This window comes from Prunus persica, chromosome G1, assembly GCF_000346465.2.
Source record: "Prunus persica cultivar Lovell chromosome G1, Prunus_persica_NCBIv2, whole genome shotgun sequence".
Lineage (NCBI taxonomy): Eukaryota > Viridiplantae > Streptophyta > Magnoliopsida > Rosales > Rosaceae > Prunus > Prunus persica.
This window is the reverse complement of record NC_034009.1, coordinates 35,372,896-35,380,678: the sequence shown is the minus strand read 5'-3', so window position 1 is coordinate 35,380,678 and position 7,783 is coordinate 35,372,896.

The window sequence follows — 7,783 nt, the reverse complement described above, 5'->3', positions numbered from 1 at the left end:
TCTTGTCAAAAAACATAATTGCAGGAGTTCTATTTCAATTGGTTAAGAGTATATACTTATGTATTCGAGAGCTACCGTCTTCGATTCAATCTTGCTTGATCTCGATTGAATAACAAAAAAGTTACATGTTCCAAACACATGTCACTCTTTTCTTCTTCCTTTTTGGTTTTGAATTGTTACATATTGTATGGTCTCATGCTTTATGCATTAAATCAAAGAGGAGCAAGAAGCAAGAGGACGAGTCCCACAAGAACCATAAAAGGGAAAAGATCCCAACCACAAGGCACCAAAAGCCAGCACCCAGAAAAGTACTAATTAAGAGCTAGCCTAACAGAAGCATAATTATTAAACACGACATCTAACCAACAAGAAGAGAAATTTCTAGCATACTTTATTTGAATGGAATGATAAGGGTGCCTAGAGAAACAAGCATGGTGATCAACTTGAAATTTAATTTTGTTTTTTTGTGCGTGACTAATAAACAACGGTTCACTTTCTATTTAGAAGTCGAACTGATTCTTGAAACATTGATGGAATTATATAACTAAGTAAGAAATTTCTTGTGATAAAAAAGGGGTTGAGTGGCTGGAAAAGCAAATCAAATTGTATTTACTATTCTGCCTTGTGGCCATGGTCTAGTCAAGGTCATCATCAATTTTTCACTCTATCATTGTCTAAACCAATGCCTATGAAATTTCTAATCCTTGAAAGGGACAGAGAAATTTTCTGCGCAATTACAGTTCCACTATATTAATATTGCAACACTCTCATACATCGCAGCCTCTCATTTACTATTATAGGAAGATTACAGGTGATTAACAAATGAAGTCTTCGCTGATTTTCTGCGCAATTACAGTTCCACTATATTAATATTCCAACACTCTCATACATCGCAGTCTCTCATTTACAAAAAAAAATATGCAAAGTCTAATAAGAAGAGTAGGAAATGATGACTTCATTTAGATTGAGATTCCGGAAGAGATCTGACTTCCAATTAATTAATAGATTCGAGATTCTTTAAAGGAAAAAGGCTAAATTTGTAACTCAACGCAGCGTAATTTCCAAGAAATTATTGTAGGAAGATTACATGTCAAGGCCTCCAATCACATCAACTTCTAACTAATTAAACATGTTGAAACTTGAAAATAGCGATTTAAATTGACAGAGATGAGTGCACCAACAAGATGGGAGAAAGTGGCAACAGTGCAATTTGAATCTTTATCATTTAGAATTTTAGAACCTTTTTTTTTTTTCTTTTTTCTTCTGTGAAGGAGAAATTCATTCATCAAATCACAGACGTACAAAGAGCGACATGATATAATGGCCTCGTTAAAACCTTCCTAGGACAACCTCATGAGACAAATCCCAAGGGAGGAAAAAGTACCACACATGTCATGGACTAACATGAGAGTCTAATTCAGGTCACTTTGGACTATTACAATAAAAAAACAAGTCAAAAACAAAACCTAACACAAAGACCTCCGACTAGAACCTCAACTAAAGATCAACACAGTAGACCCACATGAGAGGACCTTAGAAACCCCAAATAGTAAACCCACAGGAGAGGACAGCAGAACATTCCAATTGTCAAAAGAAGCCTTCTATGAGCAAAATCATAGTCTTTTGACACCCATACAAACTGTAAGTCATACCATAGCAGAAACCAGGAGAGAACACGGAGGACGAACACAGGAACAACAGTAAAAAGACCCATGACAAGCACTCCACTTCAACTCTAAACATGACAAAGAAAACCTCCTATGACCAAGCATAGTTCTTCGGTCGGCGTAGAGTAAAGAAGAACATCACATCCCAACCACTACCACAAGCGTCGCTGCTGCTGCCATCGTTAAAACAGAAAAAAAAAATATCAGCCACCAAGTATCACAACTCTCCCAAGGAGAGACACAATCCAGCGTCGCTACTGTCACCGTCACCGCCGCTGAGACAAAGACAACACCAGTCACCTGGAACACTGCAAAAACAACCAAACGAAACAAACAGACCTAGATCCAAACAGATCTAGACTATCTGGGGAGGGGAATGGGAGGAGAAGAGGGGATAAGAGGAAAGGAAAATATGGGAGAAAAAGAAAGGGAGATGAGGAGAAGAAGGGGAAGATGGGCGGAGGGAGTGTATTTAATTAGAATTTTACAAGATTATTTTGGAATGGAAAATGCTAGGCTTGCCACATTTTTCATATCACATTGTGTACCACCTTTTTAATAGAGGTGGAGCCCACCAATACAATAAGGCTCACCTCTATTAGAGAGGTGGTACACAATGTTGTAGAAAAATATGATATGCCCAACATTACCCTTTTGGAATTATTAATTCAATTCAAGCGAAGCATGTGTTTGAATTTGATAATATATATATTGCTATTAACCCAACAACTGGCAGAGAGCCAATGACCTTGCTGGCAAAGCTGGAGATGGAGTTTGGATTATCCATGTAATGTAAGCTTTAACAGAGAACAACACATTTGAGTTTCGCGCTTTGGACCTGTTGGGTCTTGTGGTGGTGTCGCCATAAATTTGGCAAGAGGTATAACATAGTCTATGACATGTGTTTGAATATATATTATATATTCTATGGCATGTACTGGCGGACTCATAGGGATGTAAAGAGGTGCAGCTATACTTTTCTTCATTAGAAAAAGCTTTGAAGTCGCCGAAGTTTGCCCCTCAGCTCTACTTTGGAGGTGGCCATGTCTCAGCAACAGCAACCCAGCAACCTATTCTTTTCTTTGTTGCGATGCTGAGCGCTTGTTTTGTTTTTTTAAGTACTGGCCAAACCACGTCATTTTGGCTAGGCAAAAAAAAAATTTCAATAGCAAACCCAAAGCCTTATTTCCATAGAACAGAAGAGCATGGTCTTGGAGTCCAAGTTGGAATTAAATGATTGCTGGGGGGCATGAGTTTGACTGCTGAGTTGAATCTCCAACTGGTTCAGTTCTAGTGTGGCTCTTTCAAGATTGCTGCGGCTGTTTCGCAGGGTATCTCATTTGGTTCTGTTACCGAGGTTTTGATTGATGATTGTGGGGAGCTCCTCTCCCAATTCCAGTCAGCTTCTGTGGCCCATGGGGCCTAAGTTTTGTAATCCCATTGCCAATATGCTAGCTTTGTTTGCTTCAAAATTGTTTTTGGTTTGGTGAGGCCCTGAGCTTGTTCAGGATCTCCTCATTCAAGATTGCAGCCACACTTAATCTTCTATGCAATTGATCGACTTTTCTTAACCCCCCAAAAAAAAAAAAAAAGTTGGAATTAAATGGATCAAGGAATGCCTTGCGTTGAAGTCTTGATTCTTCACGAAGCTTTGTGTGCTCTTGAGTCTTGCTGCAGATCCATCCTTCTCCTCCAAGTTTGAATGTATTTTTTTTTTATCTTCACATTTTTTTTCCTTATGTGTTTTATTTATTTATATATTTTATAATGAGTAATGCCACGAGTTTTTTTTTGAAAATATATAATTTAATTCGATGGAACGTGTCTTTTTTTTCCTTATGTGTTCTTTTCAATTAATGAATGTTGCCATGTGTATTTTATTTATTATTAATTTTCTTTTCAAAAATTCAAAAGTGACATGGCATGACACATCAATTGCCACATATAGTGGTTAGCTAAGGTGGTCAATGTTGTTTGTCTAAATAGCATAACCCTGTTATAATATGTATTTTAATATTGTTGTTTTTTTTATATATATATAGAGATATTATTTTTGTTTTATGATTTGGTTATCTTTGTATAATCCTAAACCTTAAATCCCCCTTCGAATAATTCGGGTAGTTCAAATTCTCCTTCAAATAATTTGGGTATTTCTTTTGAGCTTTTAGCCTTTTAAATGTTGCCCATTCCCAAGAAAATTCATGAATTCGTCACTGATGACATGTATTCTATATGATATATTGTGTTTGAATTAATACAGTCTATGGCATGTGTAAATAATTTGAACAAGGCATGTGCTTGAATTTGAGGAGTTCATCAAATAGAGGGAGAAAAGATATAGATGACAAAGCAGGGGAGGTAGAAGGCGTATACACAGATTAATGCAAATGATTAAGCTATTACACTGTGCAAAATAGGGAAGATGATGAATAGTTAAATCCATATGATCCTTTTAAATCTAATAAACCTTATGATATAAATTTTTCAAAATCCAAAAGTAAAAAATTTTGGTTAAAGAAATTCTTAAATAAAATTCTATAAGTCATTATATTCTCCTTATAAAGCAATATATCTTTTATGTATTAAAATTTATAAATAATTAGTATATGTACTAATTTTCCTCTGGCACATGCTCCACTTGTTTTCACTTTCATAATTTCATTTTGGTTTTAATACATTGAGAGAGATTCTAATTTATTACCAATCTAAAATTAAATCTCTACAATGTAATTAATTGTTATCAAAAGGTGTGGTAACTATTAGAAGGGGAGAGACCAAAAGTGGGGTAAAAGTGACCCAAAACAGATTTTCAGAGTTAGTATCAATGTTGGATCTCTTGGGGAGGTTATATTTGTTCAATGGAGTTAAATTTTCGATATGTTGTAGTCGACACCCATTGGAACACGTTTCATAAAGAGCTTCATCTCATCCGAGCACCGGAGCATGGTGACACTTAAGAAGTTGACCTAGTACAACTGGAATTTATATTCAATAATGCACTTTTGCTCATATTTATTCCAACCAAGATAAAATCTATAAAAACACAAAAAAAAAAGAAAAGAAAACTATAAAATGTCAAGAACTAACTCAAAACATTGGACGAATGACATGATAAATCATGTATAAAAATGAATCCAACAGTAGCTTATTTGTATTTTGTTGATTATGTCCTCCATAGTTCATATGGTTGGAGGTCAATTAATGTAAAGTTAACTTTAATTTTAAAGACATGAGAATTTTTTTTCTTGATACAAAGGATGTTGGAGGAGTAAAATAGAACCTTGAGTGTATAGATTCAAACACAGAACTTCGGATGCAGGAGATTCGAACACAGAACTTCTGGTGCAGGAGATTCGAACACAAGACTGGATATATATTTATATGAAAGTAGTTTTTTTTTTTTGGTTGGTTTTGTTTGGTTTGGTTTTATTTTTGGTTTTGTTTTTTTGTTTTGTTTTGAGAAGGTTGATTTCATTCCATTAGAAGGGAGGAACAATAGGCATGTAATGCGTGGCCTCGTTAAAACCTTCCCGGAGAAAACCACAAGGGAAAAACTCTGGAGTAGGGAAAAGTACCACAGGTGCCGATAACGTACACAATAAGGAAAATTACTTAGCATAAATGAACAAAACATTTTGTAGGAAATCTGGAGGATCAGTAACCCATTCTGCCGCACCCTGGAAGTATAGAGCATAGCGAGCCAAGCGAGTTGCAACCCAATTAGCATTCCTCTCTGTATACCTCAAATAGACACGCTCTTGTCTGGCCAAAAGTGTTTTACAATCCTCAATTAAGCAACCAAGGTGGGACACATCAGCTTGGCCCTGTTGTACTGAGTGTAAAGCGCCTTGAGAATCCCCTTCTATATGACACTCCAGATTGGACCACTTGGCAGCATAGGCTAAGTCCTCTCTTAATGCAATTAGCTTGGCATGCATGGGATTGGATACCCCATTTAGCACAACCAACTTGCATGCAAGAAAAGCACCTGTATAGTTTCGAACCACCAAACCAACCCCACCAAAACCGGATTCAACATGAAACACTCCATTCACATTTATTTTAAGGAGATTCACTATGATACCCAATATAGGAGCCCAAATTATAAAAAAAAAACCTGTATGAAATGGACTTTAGAAACACACCCAAAGTTCATTTACAACATAACAAAAAAGATTTTAACTTCTTTTAAATTACAAAACTGTCATTGATTTTTTAAAACAAACATAACCCAAAAACCTCATAAAAAAGCCCAAAACACTCAAAGGGGCATCAAAGTAATTTAATAATTAAAATTAAATTCAATAGGGCCAGCTGTCATGTTTTGAGTTTTTTTTTGGGTATGTTTATAGAAATTAAATAATATAAAGTTTATTTATAATTTTAGTGCTAAGAATGGATATTTGACTAAATATCTCTTTATTTTAATAGCTCCAGGCGGTGGCCGCAACCATTTAGCTTTGGCACGTGAAGTATGTGTCTTGGGAGGGGGTTGTAATTCTTGAAACTCCTGCAGACTCTGCATTGCTCCACTAACAATTTCTGTTGAACTCCGAGAGCATTTCTGTTTTCTTGTCACAATCAGTTAAAATCCTTATTATTATTATAAACGGTAACCATATGATCAAGACGCATTTAAATATAATGATTATGAACAGTCAGGCAAAGTGAGCTCAGCAACTGAAAAGTTCCTTACTTTTTATAACTTAATTTTTTAGTTACAATTCAAAGCACGCCAAGCTCAGCAACTGAATCTTTAATGAGTTAATTAGCACATCTGAGTCAGTTGCTACTGTTACTATCACTTGACTTCAATTCCTCTTCAAACTTCAAACGCTTGAATGAATTGACTTCAATTCCTTTCCGCTGAACCTTTCCAAGTAATATTTCTCTTCAATTTTCTCATTTTCAACACTTAAAACTAGGATTAGAAAAGAAACAAAAGAAACAAAAGATTATAATTTAGAAGATTTTGGGTGTTGAAGTTGAGGCTTCACAATCACCGAAATAACTTAGAAGCCAAGAAACTTAGAAATTAGAATATTTTCTCTCATCATGAGACACTTTCATCTTTTGCCAACTAAAATTTGGAATTTTTTTAATCAAGTGAAAATTGCATTCATAATTCGGCCACAAATGGATTTTAACCTGATTTTGTATGTGGATATAATTATCATGTTGGCTTTCATCCATATCCCAATGATTTTTTTAAGGGCTTATTAGATGCAGGTCCTATTTTGTTTAGATATAATAGATACATGACATCAATATTGGACTCCTCAATAGAAGTCCTCCAAGTCAACGTGTGTACATATAAACAAAGAGTTTGTCTTTCTTTTTAAACTTAATTACTTCCAATGCCATTAAATAGAAAAGGTAAATAGATCGACACATCCCAACTTTCATGGTTATTTCCTACAATCATGCTCATTCCATCCAAAACGCTCCAGATTTCGTCCTAGTCGTTGCAGATTTCTTGCTACAGTAATGGAGATTTTTTTGGGTATGAAAATTTTAGGAACTTGATTGTCAAAAGTAAGAAATCAGTTGTTGACAAAATAGGATTGGGTCTTCTGACATTGGGTTGTTGGAGTGCAGTTCCTCACATAGGGTTGAATAGATTCCCTTAGTGGTTGGATGCAGTCAGGGGTGCTTCTAACTTAATTGAGGAAGAACCTTCCTTTCATATTTGAACCTTCTCCTTTGAAAAAACTCATGAATTTGAATGTAGATCTTAAATTAAACGAAACAAAATATTTTTTAATCCCTAAATAATAAAAAATTATTTATAATTGTTTTTTTATTTTTTATGGAAATGATTCGTTTTCCTTAAACACCTACATGTTGTGTAGGTAGCATTAGCAAACTATGCCTATAAGAATGCGATACCTGTATTAAAGGTAACTAATTCATATTCTACCTCTACCACAAGATGGCAGTCAATGTAAACAAAGATACAACGAATACCTGTGTAATAGGTAGCTTATATCACACATTTCATAGGTTTAATTATACCCATAAATGTTAACCAGAACCCATACTAAATGACAACACGTATTACTTGGGATATATTTGATATATTTTCCTTTTCTATTCAATGACAAATGTGGTAAATG